The sequence below is a fragment of the Sinohyriopsis cumingii genome, unplaced genomic scaffold (assembly GCF_028554795.1).
Source record: "Sinohyriopsis cumingii isolate HCF-2022 unplaced genomic scaffold, ASM2855479v2 utg001623l, whole genome shotgun sequence".
Classification (NCBI taxonomy): Eukaryota; Metazoa; Mollusca; class Bivalvia; order Unionida; family Unionidae; genus Sinohyriopsis; species Sinohyriopsis cumingii.
The window spans coordinates 449,278-470,182 of NW_028316028.1; positions in this window are offsets into that span (position 1 = coordinate 449,278).

Sequence of the window (20,905 nt, forward strand, 5' to 3'; positions counted from 1 at the left end):
CAAACCGAGAATTAATCATTCGTACCATCCTTTGCACACACAATTTGTGAGTGCAATAGGTCGGTAGTTAGCAGGGTCTGCGCTATCTTTACCTGGTTTGAGACCTGGTATTACTGTTGCTTCTTTTCCAACTCTTAGGTACATGTCCAGTAATTCATAAATCACTGAAGATTTTCTAAAGAGATGTTAATCATGATACTGGAAGGTGTTTCAAAAATTGGTAATGCATTTCGTCAGGCCCCGTGGATGTATCATGGGCCTTGTCTAAAGCCTCCATAGGCTCCAGTAGTGAAAACAGTTGGTTATAAGTTTCTGAGTTGTTGGATGTGAATTTTAAACGTGACTTTTCTTTTTGAGTTTTTAATCTTCAGAAGCCTTCTGAATAATTAGATGATGAGGAATGTTTAGAGAAACTGTCAGCAAGACTATTTGCTATGTCTCGTTTTGAACTAAAAGTGGCATTGTTAAGTTGCAGATGTCGGAGAGAGCTGTGTTTTCTCTTTCCGTTTATTTTATGAATATTATCCCAAACTTTCGTAATAGAGCAACGAGAGTTTAAAGAAGAATTATATTTCTTCCCTGATGCTCGTTCACTTTCTTTGATTGTGCGGCGAGCTTTGGCCCGGAGAATACGATATGTACTTAAATTTTCGGGTGTCAAACGATTGTTAAAGCTTCTCGGCCTTGTCTGTTCTCTTCGTTTCATTCCTTAGTGACCCTTAGGTTTTAGGGTTCTTTTACAGTTCGGTGAGGACTTAGGAATGGATTCCTCTGCGATCTTGATTAATATAGAAGCAAAATGCTGAATAGGGTCATTAGTACCATCCCGACCACCCGTCTAGAAGAAGTAGAGGCCAAAGTAGTGGATTGCATCGGAAAGCCTCTGCTGAATTCCCAGGATCCTTTCCTCCCCGCCTCTACTTAGTCGCCTATTAGGACACGTAGTGAGACACGTCGGGCCAATTCTATATCCCCGGACCCGCAGAGGAGACTGACCCTATATGGACTATCGATGTATTTGCTGTGTCCTAACTGATTGACACTCCAAGAAAACTAAACCGTTACTCTTTTGGGATTGCAGACAAAAAAGAATTTCAACCATGGGAGGCAAAGCCAAAAAACCAAGTATTTGTGCGAGATGAGCTGGGTGTCCTAGCTGCGTAATCGGACCAACCAAAACCACGTTCATGTGTCAGCATGTGTTGATTCACAACAACGTAATGGTCACAAGCGTAGTTGGTAATTTAGCGGGGTGTATCCATAACTTGGTAACGAACCGGTTCAAACACTCTTTAGTGCATCGGTAGGCTCCTAATGCGATGTCTCTGACACCGTGTCATCTTTCATAATTCATGTCAGTCTCGAAGACATTACACGTCCATGAGATCCTCTCTGCACAATACCTCGTGAACAAAATATGCCTTTTTCATGTTTTTGAGCCACCAACAATAATCCATTACATCTTAGGGCGCAGTCCCACATACTCATCGAATGGTTTACCCGGGACTTACCAACAACCTTTCATTTGGCGTTACTAAACAACGAATGTTCTTTCGTATAATCGATGGTTTAAAATGCATTTGCCAAATATGGTTCAGCCATGTACGTGTACACATCATTGGTTGTAATATGCAAGAGCAGCGAGTCACTGTCTGTGTAAAGGATCTTTACCCGATCGCGGTAAAACGCATTGATTTTGTGATAGTAACTGTGGTATATCAGCATCTTTGACCAGTGAATTGCTAACGATCCGACATATATCTGTGTTCGAAGGTCATATATCATTCAGGATTCAATGGCCAGGTTGGCAACCAGTTTTCGAAGCTTATCTTCTTCAATATCAGGGACAAGATCGACTCGGATTCGTTCGCTGAACCAGCATTTTTATGAGCGTGAACAAGTTTTTCTCAAAGTCATTTAAGCTGCTATGCGCAGATTGCTCGTGATGTTTATACACGGTGCGATCCAAGCGTCCTCGCGAAATCTAATCACTTGATGTTGGAGATTTTGAACATGTAATACATAACAGTGTTTGGTCCTAAGACTTGCTATTAGTTTTGTCCATTGAGCACATTTACTTGCGGCTAAATCAACGACCACGCAATGAGATAAGGACAAACAGTCACTAGGCACAGACAAAGATGCTGGTGCCAGTAGATAATCGTTATGTACATCATATAAATGTTGCTGATATTCTATATCAACTTCAAAGACGTTTCCAAAGTGGCTGCTGATGTAATAGTGTACATGTTTTGTATATCAATGTATCTAGGATTAACCCACCGAATCCCACCAACAGGCAACAGTTGGATCATTGCCCAACATTATAGATATTTGAAATAGATGATTTAACTGTTCGTGGCAGCGGGTTCATACCCGTTTATGTTTGGGTTGTTTGTGAGATCATATCTCTGTCTCGCCATAGAAATTCCACCACAAACTGAGTGTCATTATACCAACCACAGCTGGCAATATTTATGTCGATAGCGTAACCGCTTTTAATGGGGCAATAGTCACTAATCGTTTTAATCGATCTCGCAACCATTGAGTTGGTTGTAATCGCACACAGTATACAACCCTGAATAACTACGCTTGTCGTTTGAGACCCGCTTAATAACTACAGCTGACACTATCTCTCCTTGAATTTAATTGCGTTGTAGCGGTCATTCTGGCTATGTCAGCCTTATCAGGTTAAAAATGAAGTGCAGTCCGTTTACGTCCTGCACTCAACCATTGCTGATTTTCTGCATGTTCTTTGGGCCAGTCAAGACCTGTTATCAACGGCTGATGTTCAATATGCAAACCTATAGTATGTAGGTTCAATTGCAATGACGGAACTGAGTGTCGGCTCAAGTATAGAAATGTAATAGTCTTTATCGGTGAAAGCCGAAATTCTTCGACGGGCATCATTGCTGACATAGGCAATATTTTACGGGCATGTAGGAGGATGTTCCATACACCAAACGATATCTATCCGTGCGCGTCGGCGTTCTGAGCTCGACCTCATCCATAACTTTAATACAATCGTGGGACAAGGTGCAGACGAACCAATCATGTGAAGTATAAAATCCAAGATTGCAATTGAAAGCACTCATTAAACGAAGATAATATTAAAAGGATACAAAAGCGAGACAATATGAAAAGTATTCTACAGTTTGAATGTGTACTGAATAGATGAAGCTGCCGTGGAAAGGTTAGCAAGTGCGGAAATGATCACTCATCGGTTTGCTCGAGCATAGTTCGCCGAACAAGCAATGTGACAAATTTACTTACCAGTACCAAGAAGGACTTCCCCTAGCTGGCTTGATATTCAAACGCATGATGAGTTTTCATTAGGCCGATGTATTATTTCTTCCACATTATCGTGTGCATGATCGGAAGAGTCGATCGTACATTATACAAGTATACGCCAACCATTGTTGATGTTGCAAGTAGATACAAAGAAAATGAGCCGTTGATGTCAGAAGATTCTGCATGTGTTGCAGATACATTAGAACGCATTTATAAACATTCACCATTAACATGGTAACGATAATTACAGGGGGATCCTGCTAAAGGATTCGTAACTGTTGAGGCGGTGTTGTTCAAAGAGTTCATGTTCGAGTTCGTGGTGGACATGCTAATATACCTACTGACCAAGCTATTCTGAAACGATTTAATATCGCATTTACACAATTATTATTCGGATATCATTTTAGACAGGAATTGTTGATGAAATGTCTTGAGTGCGGGACAATATCGAACTAGAACTCGTGGGGGTTACACGCCTGGAGAAGTCCCAGGAATGGCTAAGACATCATTTAATAACGAAATTACACGCATGATTTGAGGAAAATTAGCTAATACGATACGACAAGAGCCTGTTGCTTTTACGCTGAAAATGATCTCACAACCGCCACCATTTCAAACTCACAGAGACAAGTTTATTCGGTATCTGTATGCACCTGGAGAGGTAGATGGTGGACAATGATGCACTACTGACCCTGTATGTCTGTTTGTTTGTTTGTTTTTAACGGCGCACCAGTACTGTTAGGCTATTTAGCGCCATACAAAAGGTCATATGAAATATAAAATGTTTTATATCGACCAGCGATATTAAAACTAAATAAAACGATAAAATGGTAACGGTAATAAATAAGTCTTCCCGATCTAAATGGTATATGTTAATAAAGGCAGATCAAAAGTTATTGAAGATAATGGACGGAAAGTACATTACATAAAAATGCTCAAGTTGATGGCATAAAAGTTATACTTAGAGTAAATGTTCACTGCTTTCAAGAATGATATAATACAAGTGAGGTTTATTGTATCAAAGAGTTCCTTCATGTCATGCACATTGTAATACTGATTGCGCGTAGGTTGCAGGTCAAAACACTCTATCATAAAATGTTTAACAGTGAATGGTTCATTGCAAGAAACGCACTTTGGTGGGTCTTCACCTTTTAGTATGTGGGAGTGGGTTATATGCGTATAACCAATTCGAATTCTTGCAATGACTACCTACTCCCTACGCATAGCTCTGTAGGAAGGAGTCCATTCTCCTAGGATTGGTTTGATGGCATGAAGTTTAGTATTCACTGCATCATTCCATGATGCCTGCTACTTCTGACGTAAAGTCTCTTTGATACTAGGTTTAAAATCATTATATGGTATTTTAAAGTCAGATGGTTATTGGAAAAGGGCCATTTTACAGCGCGATCTGCATTTTCATTACCTTTAATACCAACATGGTTAGGTAACCAACAGTATACGATATTGTGCGAGGTACTCAGCTTACTATGCTCAGCGAAAAGATTGGTCAACAATGGATTCTCCAATTTTCTATTGTGCAGTGACTGAAGTACTGATAGGGAATCAGAGAAGATGCTGCTGTTTAAAATGCGTTTATTTTCGATATATTGCAGAGCAAGTTCTATTGTTCTGATTTCGGCTGAAACAAATTGATGTGCCATTTGGTAAGCGAATTTGTGTGTTTTCCACTAAAGAAGGCTGCAGCAGCCTTTTCCTCATCCTTTGATCCGTCGGTATAAATTCTTGTATAGTTTTTAAATTCGGAGAGTAGTTCATGATAAGAGTTGTGGAAGATGGAAGGGTTTGTCTCGGATTTCTTTCTATCGTGTAGCGTAAAAGGTACTTTTGGTTGTTTGAGTAGCCAGTGTTTCGGAGATGGACGTTTTCTGAATTTGGTTTATTTTCGCATAAGGCTTTGTATTTGGGTTGAAAAACAGCCGAGAAAGCAGGGTTCAGAGGGTTTGATCTTAATTTGAGAACATACTGTGTGGAAAGCATTTCCCTACGATGTGATAAGGTGGTTCGTTCGCTTCAGCGAGGAGGCTTTCACACGGAGATGTCTTAAATGCTCCTAAAGCGAGTCTTATTCCTTGATGATGAATTGGATCAAACATTTTCTAGTATGACTTTCTAACTGAACCATAAACAAAGCAACAATAGTCCCGTTTGGGGCGAATAAACGTTCTATATAGATGATTTTTTTATCAGCACCCCAGTCAGTGTACATAACTATTTTAAGTAGATCTAGAGATTTTAAGCATTTAGCTTTCAAGATCTTTAGGTGTGGAATAATTGTATGCATGTGCTTTGATCGATAACATATTAGAAAATCATCAACATATAACGAGCAGTCCACACCAAGAGCTAAACGCTTGGTGATGCTATTGATTTTGATGTTGAAAAGCGTCACAGATACAATACTGCCTGGGACACACCCATCTCTTGCTCGTGCAGATCTGAGAGGGTACAGCCAACTCGTAGCTTGAATTCTCTGCCTGAGAGAAAGTTTGATATGAATGAGGGCAGACGGCCTTTTAGAGCCAGATCGTGCAGGTCATTTTAGTATCCCGTACTTCCATGTCGTATCATAGGCCTTTTCTAAATCAAAGAAAACCGCTAATAAATGTTTCTTCTCGATAAATATATCGCGAATAAATGTTTGCAGTCTAACCAGATGATCATTGGTGCTCAGGCCATATCGAAAGCCACTTTGGAAAGGAGATTAAAAGTGTTAGCTACCAGGTACCATACAAACCGAGAATTAATCATTCGTACCATCCTTTGCACACACAATTTGTGAGTGCAATAGGTCGGTAGTTAGCAGGGTCTGCGCTATCTTTACCTGGTTTGAGACCTGGTATTACTGTTGCTTCTTTTCCAACTCTTAGGTACATGTCCAGTAATTCATAAATCACTGAAGATTTTCTAAAGAGATGTTAATCATGATACTGGAAGGTGTTTCAAAAATTGGTAATGCATTTCGTCAGGCCCCGTGGATGTATCATGGGCCTTGTCTAAAGCCTCCATAGGCTCCAGTAGTGAAAACAGTTGGTTATAAGTTTCTGAGTTGTTGGATGTGAATTTTAAACGTGACTTTTCTTTTTGAGTTTTTAATCTTCAGAAGCCTTCTGAATAATTAGATGATGAGGAATGTTTAGAGAAACTGTCAGCAAGACTATTTGCTATGTCTCGTTTTGAACTAAAAGTGGCATTGTTAAGTTGCAGATGTCGGAGAGAGCTGTGTTTTCTCTTTCCGTTTATTTTATGAATATTATCCCAAACTTTCGTAATAGAGCAACGAGAGTTTAAAGAAGAATTATATTTCTTCCCTGATGCTCGTTCACTTTCTTTGATTGTGCGGCGAGCTTTGGCCCGGAGAATACGATATGTACTTAAATTTTCGGGTGTCAAACGATTGTTAAAGCTTCTCGGCCTTGTCTGTTCTCTTCGTTTCATTCCTTAGTGACCCTTAGGTTTTAGGGTTCTTTTACAGTTCGGTGAGGACTTAGGAATGGATTCCTCTGCGATCTTGATTAATATAGAAGCAAAATGCTGAATAGGGTCATTAGTACCATCCCGACCACCCGTCTAGAAGAAGTAGAGGCCAAAGTAGTGGATTGCATCGGAAAGCCTCTGCTGAATTCCCAGGATCCTTTCCTCCCCGCCTCTACTTAGTCGCCTATTAGGACACGTAGTGAGACACGTCGGGCCAATTCTATATCCCCGGACCCGCAGAGGAGACTAACCCTATATGGACTATCGATGTATTTGCTGTGTCCTAACTGATTGACACTCCAAGAAAACTAAACCGTTACTCTTTTGGGATTGCAGACAAAAAAGAATTTCAACCATGGGAGGCAAAGCCAAAAAACCAAGTATTTGTGCGAGATGAGCTGGGTGTCCTAGCTGCGTAATCGGACCAACCAAAACCACGTTCATGTGTCAGCATGTGTTGATTCACAACAACGTAATGGTCACAAGCGTAGTTGGTAATTTAGCGGGGTGTATCCATAACTTGGTAACGAACCGGTTCAAACACTCTTTAGTGCATCGGTAGGCTCCTAATGCGATGTCTCTGACACCGTGTCATCTTTCATAATTCATGTCAGTCTCGAAGACATTACACGTCCATGAGATCCTCTCTGCACAATACCTCGTGAACAAAATATGCCTTTTTCATGTTTTTGAGCCACCAACAATAATCCATTACATCTTAGGGCGCAGTCCCACATACTCATCGAATGGTTTACCCGGGACTTACCAACAACCTTTCATTTGGGGTTACTAAACAACGAATGTTCTTTCGTATAATCGATGGTTTAAAATGCATTTGCCAAATATGGTTCAGCCATGTACGTGTACACATCATTGGTTGTAATATGCAAGAGCAGCGAGTCACTGTCTGTGTAAAGGATCTTTACCCGATCGCGGTAAAACGCATTGATTTTGTGATAGTAACTGTGGTATATCAGCATCTTTGACCAGTGAATTGCTAACGATCCGACATATATCTGTGTTCGAAGGTCATATATCATTCAGGATTCAATGGCCAGGTTGGCAACCAGTTTTCGAAGCTTATCTTCTTCAATATCAGGGACAAGATCGACTCGGATTCGTTCGCTGAACCAGCATTTTTATGAGCGTGAACAAGTTTTTCTCAAAGTCATTTAAGCTGCTATGCGCAGATTGCTCGTGATGTTTATACACGGTGCGATCCAAGCGTCCTCGCGAAATCTAATCACTTGATGTTGGAGATTTTGAACATGTAATACATAACAGTGTTTGGTCCTAAGACTTGCTATTAGTTTTGTCCATTGAGCACATTTACTTGCGGCTAAATCAACGACCACGCAATGAGATAAGGACAAACAGTCACTAGGCACAGACAAAGATGCTGGTGCCAGTAGATAATCGTTATGTACATCATATAAATGTTGCTGATATTCTATATCAACTTCAAAGACGTTTCCAAAGTGGCTGCTGATGTAATAGTGTACATGTTTTGTATATCAATGTATCTAGGATTAACCCACCGAATCCCACCAACAGGCAACAGTTGGATCATTGCCCAACATTATAGATATTTGAAATAGATGATTTAACTGTTCGTGGCAGCGGGTTCATACCCGTTTATGTTTGGGTTGTTTGTGAGATCATATCTCTGTCTCGCCATAGAAATTCCACCACAAACTGAGTGTCATTATACCAACCACAGCTGGCAATATTTATGTCGATAGCGTAACCGCTTTTAATGGGGCAATAGTCACTAATCGTTTTAATCGATCTCGCAACCATTGAGTTGGTTGTAATCGCACACAGTATACAACCCTGAATAACTACGCTTGTCGTTTGAGACCCGCTTAATAACTACAGCTGACACTATCTCTCCTTGAATTTAATTGCGTTGTAGCGGTCATTCTGGCTATGTCAGCCTTATCAGGTTAAAAATGAAGTGCAGTCCGTTTACGTCCTGCACTCAACCATTGCTGATTTTCTGCATGTTCTTTGGGCCAGTCAAGACCTGTTATCAACGGCTGATGTTCAATATGCAAACCTATAGTATGTAGGTTCAATTGCAATGACGGAACTGAGTGTCGGCTCAAGTATAGAAATGTAATAGTCTTTATCGGTGAAAGCCGAAATTCTTCGACGGGCATCATTGCTGACATAGGCAATATTTTACGGGCATGTAGGAGGATGTTCCATACACCAAACGATATCTATCCGTGCGCGTCGGCGTTCTGAGGTCGACCTCATCCATAACTTTAATACAATCGTGGGACAAGGTGCAGACGAACCAATCATGTGAAGTATAAAATCCAAGATTGCAATTGAAAGCACTCATTAAACGAAGATAATATTAAAAGGATACAAAAGCGAGACAATATGAAAAGTATTCTACAGTTTGAATGTGTACTGAATAGATGAAGCTGTCGTGGAAAGGTTAGCAAGTGCGGAAATGATCACTCATCGGTTTGCTCGAGCATAGTTCGCCGAACAAGCAATGTGACAAATTTACTTACCAGTACCAAGAAGGACTTCCCCTAGCTGGCTTGATATTCAAACGCATGATGAGTTTTCATTAGGCCGATGTATTATTTCTTCCACATTATCGTGTGCATGATCGGAAGAGTCGATCGTACATTATACAAGTATACGCCAACCATTGTTGATGTTGCAAGTAGATACAAAGAAAATGAGCCGTTGATGTCAGAAGATTCTGCATGTGTTGCAGATACATTAGAACGCATTTATAAACATTCACCATTAACATGGTAACGATAATTACAGGGGGATCCTGCTAAAGGATTCGTAACTGTTGAGGCGGTGTTGTTCAAAGAGTTCATGTTCGAGTTCGTGGTGGACATGCTAATATACCTACTGACCAAGCTATTCTGAAACGATTTAATATCGCATTTACACAATTATTATTCGGATATCATTTTAGACAGGAATTGTTGATGAAATGTCTTGAGTGCGGGACAATATCGAACTAGAACTCGTGGGGGTTACACGCCTGGAGAAGTCCCAGGAATGGCTAAGACATCATTTAATAACGAAATTACACGCATGATTTGAGGAAAATTAGCTAATACAATACGACAAGAGCCTGTTGCTTTTACGCTGAAAATGATCTCACAACCGCCACCATTTCAAACTCACAGAGACAAGTTTATTCGGTATCTGTATGCACCTGGAGAGGTAGATGGTGGACAATGATGCACTACTGACCCTGTATGTCTGTTTGTTTGTTTGTTTTTAACGGCGCACCAGTACTGTTAGGCTATTTAGCGCCATACAAAAGGTCATATGAAATATAAAATGTTTTATATCGACCAGCGATATTAAAACTAAATAAAACGATAAAATGGTAACGGTAATAAATAAGTCTTCCCGATCTAAATGGTATATGTTAATAAAGGCAGATCAAAAGTTATTGAAGATAATGGACGGAAAGTACATTACATAAAAATGCTCAAGTTGATGGCATAAAAGTTATACTTAGAGTAAATGTTCACTGCTTTCAAGAATGATATAATACAAGTGAGGTTTATTGTATCAAAGAGTTCCTTCATGTCATGCACATTGTAATACTGATTGCGCGTAGGTTGCAGGTCAAAACACTCTATCATAAAATGTTTAACAGTGAATGGTTCATTGCAAGAAACGCACTTTGGTGGGTCTTCACCTTTTAGTATGTGGGAGTGGGTTATATGCGTATAACCAATTCGAATTCTTGCAATGACTACCTACTCCCTACGCATAGCTCTGTAGGAAGGAGTCCATTCTCCTAGGATTGGTTTGATGGCATGAAGTTTAGTATTCACTGCATCATTCCATGATGCCTGCTACTTCTGACGTAAAGTCTCTTTGATACTAGGTTTAAAATCATTATATGGTATTTTAAAGTCAGATGGTTATTGGAAAAGGGCCATTTTACAGCGCGATCTGCATTTTCATTACCTTTAATACCAACATGGTTAGGTAACCAACAGTATACGATATTGTGCGAGGTACTTAGCTTACTATGCTCAGCGAAAAGATTGGTCAACAATGGATTCTCCAATTTTCTATTGTGCAGTGACTGAAGTACTGATAGGGAATCAGAGAAGATGCTGCTGTTTAAAATGCGTTTATTTTCGATATATTGCAGAGCAAGTTCTATTGTTCTGATTTCGGCTGAAACAAATTGATGTGCCATTTGGTAAGCGAATTTGTGTGTTTTCCACTAAAGAAGGCTGCAGCAGCCTTTTCCTCATCCTTTGATCCGTCGGTATAAATTCTTGTATAGTTTTTAAATTCGGAGAGTAGTTCATGATAAGAGTTGTGGAAGATGGAAGGGTTTGTCTCGGATTTCTTTCTATCGTGTAGCGTAAAAGGTACTTTTGGTTGTTTGAGTAGCCAGTGTTTCGGAGATGGACGTTTTCTGAATTTGGTTTATTTTCGTATAAGGCTTTGTATTTGGGTTGAAAAACAGCCGAGAAAGCAGGGTTCAGAGGGTTTGATCTTAATTTGAGAACATACTGTGTGGAAAGCATTTCCCTACGATGTGATAAGGTGGTTCGTTCGCTTCAGCGAGGAGGCTTTCACACGGAGATGTCTTAAATGCTCCTAAAGCGAGTCTTATTCCTTGATGATGAATTGGATCAAACATTTTCTAGTATGACTTTCTAACTGAACCATAAACAAAGCAACAATAGTCCCGTTTGGGGCGAATAAACGTTCTATATAGATGATTTTTTTATCAGCACCCCAGTCAGTGTACATAACTATTTTAAGTAGATCTAGAGATTTTAAGCATTTAGCTTTCAAGATCTTTAGGTGTGGAATAATTGTATGCATGTGCTTTGATCGATAACATATTAGAAAATCATCAACATATAACGAGCAGTCCACACCAAGAGCTAAACACTTGGTGATGCTATTGATTTTGATGTTGAAAAGCGTCACAGATACAATACTGCCTGGGACACACCCATCTCTTGCTCGTGCAGATCTGAGAGGGTACAGCCAACTCGTAGCTTGAATTCTCTGCCTGAGAGAAAGTTTGATATGAATGAGGGCAGACGGCCTTTTAGAGCCAGATCGTGCAGGTCATTTTAGTATCCCGTACTTCCATGTCGTATCATAGGCCTTTTCTAAATCAAAGAAAACCGCTAATAAATGTTTCTTCTCGATAAATATATCGCGAATAAATGTTTGCAGTCTAACCAGATGATCATTGGTGCTCAGGCCATATCGAAAGCCACTTTGGAAAGGAGATTAAAAGTGTTAGCTACCAGGTACCATACAAACCGAGAATTAATCATTCGTACCATCCTTTGCACACACAATTTGTGAGTGCAATAGGTCGGTAGTTAGCAGGGTCTGCGCTATCTTTACCTGGTTTGAGACCTGGTATTACTGTTGCTTCTTTTCCAACTCTTAGGTACATGTCCAGTAATTCATAAATCACTGAAGATTTTCTAAAGAGATGTTAATCATGATACTGGAAGGTGTTTCAAAAATTGGTAATGCATTTCGTCAGGCCCCGTGGATGTATCATGGGCCTTGTCTAAAGCCTCCATAGGCTCCAGTAGTGAAAACAGTTGGTTATAAGTTTCTGAGTTGTTGGATGTGAATTTTAAACGTGACTTTTCTTTTTGAGTTTTTAATCTTCAGAAGCCTTCTGAATAATTAGATGATGAGGAATGTTTAGAGAAACTGTCAGCAAGACTATTTGCTATGTCTCGTTTTGAACTAAAAGTGGCATTGTTAAGTTGCAGATGTCGGAGAGAGCTGTGTTTTCTCTTTCCGTTTATTTTATGAATATTATCCCAAACTTTCGTAATAGAGCAACGAGAGTTTAAAGAAGAATTATATTTCTTCCCTGATGCTCGTTCACTTTCTTTGATTGTGCGGCGAGCTTTGGCCCGGAGAATACGATATGTACTTAAATTTTCGGGTGTCAAACGATTGTTAAAGCTTCTCGGCCTTGTCTGTTCTCTTCGTTTCATTCCTTAGTGACCCTTAGGTTTTAGGGTTCTTTTACAGTTCGGTGAGGACTTAGGAATGGATTCCTCTGCGATCTTGATTAATATAGAAGCAAAATGCTGAATAGGGTCATTAGTACCATCCCGACCACCCGTCTAGAAGAAGTAGAGGCCAAAGTAGTGGATTGCATCGGAAAGCCTCTGCTGAATTCCCAGGATCCTTTCCTCCCCGCCTCTACTTAGTCGCCTATTAGGACACGTAGTGAGACACGTCGGGCCAATTCTATATCCCCGGACCCGCAGAGGAGACTAACCCTATATGGACTATCGATGTATTTGCTGTGTCCTAACTGATTGACACTCCAAGAAAACTAAACCGTTACTCTTTTGGGATTGCAGACAAAAAAGAATTTCAACCATGGGAGGCAAAGCCAAAAAACCAAGTATTTGTGCGAGATGAGCTGGGTGTCCTAGCTGCGTAATCGGACCAACCAAAACCACGTTCATGTGTCAGCATGTGTTGATTCACAACAACGTAATGGTCACAAGCGTAGTTGGCAATTTAGCGGGGTGTATCCATAACTTGGTAACGAACCGGTTCAAACACTCTTTAGTGCATCGGTAGGCTCCTAATGCGATGTCTCTGACACCGTGTCATCTTTCATAATTCATGTCAGTCTCGAAGACATTACACGTCCATGAGATCCTCTCTGCACAATACCTCGTGAACAAAATATGCCTTTTTCATGTTTTTGAGCCACCAACAATAATCCATTACATCTTAGGGCGCAGTCCCACATACTCATCGAATGGTTTACCCGGGACTTACCAACAACCTTTCATTTGGGGTTACTAAACAACGAATGTTCTTTCGTATAATCGATGGTTTAAAATGCATTTGCCAAATATGGTTCAGCCATGTACGTGTACACATCATTGGTTGTAATATGCAAGAGCAGCGAGTCACTGTCTGTGTAAAGGATCTTTACCCGATCGCGATAAAACGCATTGATTTTGTGATAGTAACTGTGGTATATCAGCATCTTTGACCAGTGAATTGCTAACGATCCGACATATATCTGTGTTCGAAGGTCATATATCATTCAGGATTCAATGGCCAGGTTGGCAACCAGTTTTCGAAGCTTATCTTCTTCAATATCAGGGACAAGATCGACTCGGATTCGTTCGCTGAACCAGCATTTTTATGAGCGTGAACAAGTTTTTCTCAAAGTCATTTAAGCTGCTATGCGCAGATTGCTCGTGATGTTTATACACGGTGCGATCCAAGCGTCCTCGCGAAATCTAATCACTTGATGTTGGAGATTTTGAACATGTAATACATAACAGTGTTTGGTCCTAAGACTTGCTATTAGTTTTGTCCATTGAGCACATTTACTTGCGGCTAAATCAACGACCACGCAATGAGATAAGGACAAACAGTCACTAGGCACAGACAAAGATGCTGGTGCCAGTAGATAATCGTTATGTACATCATATAAATGTTGCTGATATTCTATATCAACTTCAAAGACGTTTCCAAAGTGGCTGCTGATGTAATAGTGTACATGTTTTGTATATCAATGTATCTAGGATTAACCCACCGAATCCCACCAACAGGCAACAGTTGGATCATTGCCCAACATTATAGATATTTGAAATAGATGATTTAACTGTTCGTGGCAGCGGGTTCATACCCGTTTATGTTTGGGTTGTTTGTGAGATCATATCTCTGTCTCGCCATAGAAATTCCACCACAAACTGAGTGTCATTATACCAACCACAGCTGGCAATATTTATGTCGATAGCGTAACCGCTTTTAATGGGGCAATAGTCACTAATCGTTTTAATCGATCTCGCAACCATTGAGTTGGTTGTAATCGCACACAGTATACAACCCTGAATAACTACGCTTGTCGTTTGAGACCCGCTTAATAACTACAGCTGACACTATCTCTCCTTGAATTTAATTGCGTTGTAGCGGTCATTCTGGCTATGTCAGCCTTATCAGGTTAAAAATGAAGTGCAGTCCGTTTACGTCCTGCACTCAACCATTGCTGATTTTCTGCATGTTCTTTGGGCCAGTCAAGACCTGTTATCAACGGCTGATGTTCAATATGCAAACCTATAGTATGTAGGTTCAATTGCAATGACGGAACTGAGTGTCGGCTCAAGTATAGAAATGTAATAGTCTTTATCGGTGAAAGCCGAAATTCTTCGACGGGCATCATTGCTGACATAGGCAATATTTTACGGGCATGTAGGAGGATGTTCCATACACCAAACGATATCTATCCGTGCGCGTCGGCGTTCTGAGGTCGACCTCATCCATAACTTTAATACAATCGTGGGACAAGGTGCAGACGAACCAATCATGTGAAGTATAAAATCCAAGATTGCAATTGAAAGCACTCATTAAACGAAGATAATATTAAAAGGATACAAAAGCGAGACAATATGAAAAGTATTCTACAGTTTGAATGTGTACTGAATAGATGAAGCTGTCGTGGAAAGGTTAGCAAGTGCGGAAATGATCACTCATCGGTTTGCTCGAGCATAGTTCGCCGAACAAGCAATGTGACAAATTTACTTACCAGTACCAAGAAGGACTTCCCCTAGCTGGCTTGATATTCAAACGCATGATGAGTTTTCATTAGGCCGATGTATTATTTCTTCCACATTATCGTGTGCATGATCGGAAGAGTCGATCGTACATTATACAAGTATACGCCAACCATTGTTGATGTTGCAAGTAGATACAAAGAAAATGAGCCGTTGATGTCAGAAGATTCTGCATGTGTTGCAGATACATTAGAACGCATTTATAAACATTCACCATTAACATGGTAACGATAATTACAGGGGGATCCTGCTAAAGGATTCGTAACTGTTGAGGCGGTGTTGTTCAAAGAGTTCATGTTCGAGTTCGTGGTGGACATGCTAATATACCTACTGACCAAGCTATTCTGAAACGATTTAATATCGCATTTACACAATTATTATTCGGATATCATTTTAGACAGGAATTGTTGATGAAATGTCTTGAGTGCGGGACAATATCGAACTAGAACTCGTGGGGGTTACACGCCTGGAGAAGTCCCAGGAATGGCTAAGACATCATTTAATAACGAAATTACACGCATGATTTGAGGAAAATTAGCTAATACAATACGACAAGAGCCTGTTGCTTTTACGCTGAAAATGATCTCACAACCGCCACCATTTCAAACTCACAGAGACAAGTTTATTCGGTATCTGTATGCACCTGGAGAGGTAGATGGTGGACAATGATGCACTACTGACCCTGTATGTCTGTTTGTTTGTTTGTTTTTAACGGCGCACCAGTACTGTTAGGCTATTTAGCGCCATACAAAAGGTCATATGAAATATAAAATGTTTTATATCGACCAGCGATATTAAAACTAAATAAAACGATAAAATGGTAACGGTAATAAATAAGTCTTCCCGATCTAAATGGTATATGTTAATAAAGGCAGATCAAAAGTTATTGAAGATAATGGACGGAAAGTACATTACATAAAAATGCTCAAGTTGATGGCATAAAAGTTATACTTAGAGTAAATGTTCACTGCTTTCAAGAATGATATAATACAAGTGAGGTTTATTGTATCAAAGAGTTCCTTCATGTCATGCACATTGTAATACTGATTGCGCGTAGGTTGCAGGTCAAAACACTCTATCATAAAATGTTTAACAGTGAATGGTTCATTGCAAGAAACGCACTTTGGTGGGTCTTCACCTTTTAGTATGTGGGAGTGGGTTATATGCGTATAACCAATTCGAATTCTTGCAATGACTACCTACTCCCTACGCATAGCTCTGTAGGAAGGAGTCCATTCTCCTAGGATTGGTTTGATGGCATGAAGTTTAGTATTCACTGCATCATTCCATGATGCCTGCTACTTCTGACGTAAAGTCTCTTTGATACTAGGTTTAAAATCATTATATGGTATTTTAAAGTCAGATGGTTATTGGAAAAGGGCCATTTTACAGCGCGATCTGCATTTTCATTACCTTTAATACCAACATGGTTAGGTAACCAACAGTATACGATATTGTGCGAGGTACTCAGCTTACTATGCTCAGCGAAAAGATTGGTCAACAATGGATTCTCCAATTTTCTATTGTGCAGTGACTGAAGTACTGATAGGGAATCAGAGAAGATGCTGCTGTTTAAAATGCGTTTATTTTCGATATATTGCAGAGCAAGTTCTATTGTTCTGATTTCGGCTGAAACAAATTGATGTGCCATTTGGTAAGCGAATTTGTGTGTTTTCCACTAAAGAAGGCTGCAGCAGCCTTTTCCTCATCCTTTGATCCGTCGGTATAAATTCTTGTATAGTTTTTAAATTCGGAGAGTAGTTCATGATAAGAGTTGTGGAAGATGGAAGGGTTTGTCTCGGATTTCTTTCTATCGTGTAGCGTAAAAGGTACTTTTGGTTGTTTGAGTAGCCAGTGTTTCGGAGATGGACGTTTTCTGAATTTGGTTTATTTTCGTATAAGGCTTTGTATTTGGGTTGAAAAACAGCCGAGAAAGCAGGGTTCAGAGGGTTTGATCTTAATTTGAGAACATACTGTGTGGAAAGCATTTCCCTACGATGTGATAAGGTGGTTCGTTCGCTTCAGCGAGGAGGCTTTCACACGGAGATGTCTTAAATGCTCCTAAAGCGAGTCTTATTCCTTGATGATGAATTGGATCAAACATTTTCTAGTATGACTTTCTAACTGAACCATAAACAAAGCAACAATAGTCCCGTTTGGGGCGAATAAACGTTCTATATAGATGATTTTTTTATCAGCACCCCAGTCAGTGTACATAACTATTTTAAGTAGATCTAGAGATTTTAAGCATTTAGCTTTCAAGATCTTTAGGTGTGGAATAATTGTATGCATGTGCTTTGATCGATAACATATTAGAAAATCATCAACATATAACGAGCAGTCCACACCAAGAGCTAAACACTTGGTGATGCTATTGATTTTGATGTTGAAAAGCGTCACAGATACAATACTGCCTGGGACACACCCATCTCTTGCTCGTGCAGATCTGAGAGGGTACAGCCAACTCGTAGCTTGAATTCTCTGCCTGAGAGAAAGTTTGATATGAATGAGGGCAGACGGCCTTTTAGAGCCAGATCGTGCAGGTCATTTTAGTATCCCGTACTTCCATGTCGTATCATAGGCCTTTTCTAAATCAAAGAAAACCGCTAATAAATGTTTCTTCTCGATAAATATATCGCGAATAAATGTTTGCAGTCTAACCAGATGATCATTGGTGCTCAGGCCATATCGAAAGCCACTTTGGAAAGGAGATTAAAAGTGTTAGCTACCAGGTACCATACAAACCGAGAATTAATCATTCGTACCATCCTTTGCACACACAATTTGTGAGTGCAATAGGTCGGTAGTTAGCAGGGTCTGCGCTATCTTTACCTGGTTTGAGACCTGGTATTACTGTTGCTTCTTTTCCAACTCTTAGGTACATGTCCAGTAATTCATAAATCACTGAAGATTTTCTAAAGAGATGTTAATCATGATACTGGAAGGTGTTTCAAAAATTGGTAATGCATTTCGTCAGGCCCCGTGGATGTATCATGGGCCTTGTCTAAAGCCTCCATAGGCTCCAGTAGTGAAAACAGTTGGTTATAAGTTTCTGAGTTGTTGGATGTGAATTTTAAACGTGACTTTTCTTTTTGAGTTTTTAATCTTCAGAAGCCTTCTGAATAATTAGATGATGAGGAATGTTTAGAGAAACTGTCAGCAAGACTATTTGCTATGTCTCGTTTTGAACTAAAAGTGGCATTGTTAAGTTGCAGATGTCGGAGAGAGCTGTGTTTACTCTTTCCGTTTATTTTATGAATATTATCCCAAACTTTCGTAATAGAGCAACGAGAGTTTAAAGAAGAATTATATTTCTTCCCTGATGCTCGTTCACTTTCTTTGATTGTGCGGCGAGCTTTGGCCCGGAGAATACGATATGTACTTAAATTTTCGGGTGTCAAACGATTGTTAAAGCTTCTCGGCCTTGTCTGTTCTCTTCGTTTCATTCCTTAGTGACCCTTAGGTTTTAGGGTTCTTTTACAGTTCGGTGAGGACTTAGGAATGGATTCCTCTGCGATCTTGATTAATATAGAAGCAAAATGCTGAATAGGGTCATTAGTACCATCCCGACCACCCGTCTAGAAGAAGTAGAGGCCAAAGTAGTGGATTGCATCGGAAAGCCTCTGCTGAATTCCCAGGATCCTTTCCTCCCCGCCTCTACTTAGTCGCCTATTAGGACACGTAGTGAGACACGTCGGGCCAATTCTATATCCCCGGACCCGCAGAGGAGACTAACCCTATATGGACTATCGATGTATTTGCTGTGTCCTAACTGATTGACACTCCAAGAAAACTAAACCGTTACTCTTTTGGGATTGCAGACAAAAAAGAATTTCAACCATGGGAGGCAAAGCCAAAAAACCAAGTATTTGTGCGAGATGAGCTGGGTGTCCTAGCTGCGTAATCGGACCAACCAAAACCACGTTCATGTGTCAGCATGTGTTGATTCACAACAACGTAATGGTCACAAGCGTAGTTGGTAATTTAGCGGGGTGTATCCATAACTTGGTAACGAACCGGTTCAAACACTCTTTAGTGCATCGGTAGGCTCCTAATGCGATGTCTCTGACACCGTGTCATCTTTCATAATTCATGTCAGTCTCGAAGACATTACACGTCCATGAGATCCTCTCTGCACAATACCTCGTGAACAAAATATGCCTTTTTCATGTTTTTGAGCCACCAACAATAATCCATTACATCTTAGGGCGCAGTCCCACATACTCATCGAATGGTTTACCCGGGACTTACCAACAACCTTTCATTTGGCGTTACTAAACAACGAATGTTCTTTCGTATAATCGATGGTTTAAAATGCATTTGCCAAATATGGTTCAGCCATGTACGTGTACACATCATTGGTTGTAATATGCAAGAGCAGCGAGTCACTGTCTGTGTAAAGGATCTTTACCCGATCGCGGTAAAACGCATTGATTTTGTGATAGTAACTGTGGTATATCAGCATCTTTGACCAGTGAATTGCTAACGATCCGACATGTATCTGTGTTCGAAGGTCATATATCATTCAGGATTCAATGGCCAGGTTGGCAACCAGTTTTCGAAGCTTATCTTCTTCAATATCAGGGACAAGATCGACTCGGATTCGTTCGCTGAACCAGCATTTTTATGAGCGTGAACAAGTTTTTCTCAAAGTCATTTAAGCTGCTATGCGCAGATTGCTCGTGATGTTTATACACGGTGCGATCCAAGCGTCCTCGCGAAATCTAATCACTTGATGTTGGAGATTTTGAACATGTAATACATAACAGTGTTTGGTCCTAAGACTTGCTATTAGTTTTGTCCATTGAGCACATTTACTTGCGGCTAAATCAACGACCACGCAATGAGATAAGGACAAACAGTCACTAGGCACAGACAAAGATGCTGGTGCCAGTAGATAATCGTTATGTACATCATATAAATGTTGCTGATATTCTATATCAACTTCAAAGACGTTTCCAAAGTGGCTGCTGATGTAATAGTGTACATGTTTTGTATATCAATGTATCTAGGATTAACCCACCGAATCCCACCAACAGGCAACAGTTGGATCATTGCCCAACATTATAGATATTTGAAATAGATGATTTAACTGTTCGTGGCAGCGGGTTCATACCCGTTTATGTTTGGGTTGTTTGTGAGATCATATCTCTGTCTCGCCATAGAAATTCCACCACAAACTGAGTGTCATTATACCAACCACAGCTGGCAATATTTATGTCGATAGCGTAACCGCTTTTAATGGGGCAATAGTCACTAATCGTTTTAATCGATCTCGCAACCATTGAGTTGGTTGTAATCGCACACAGTATACAACCCTGAATAACTACGCTTGTCGTTTGAGACCCGCTTAATAACTACAGCTGACACTATCTCTCCTTGAATTTAATTGCGTTGTAGCGGTCATTCTGGCTATGTCAGCCTTATCAGGTTAAAAATGAAGTGCAGTCCGTTTACGTCCTGCACTCAACCATTGCTGATTTTCTGCATGTTCTTTGGGCCAGTCAAGACCTGTTATCAAC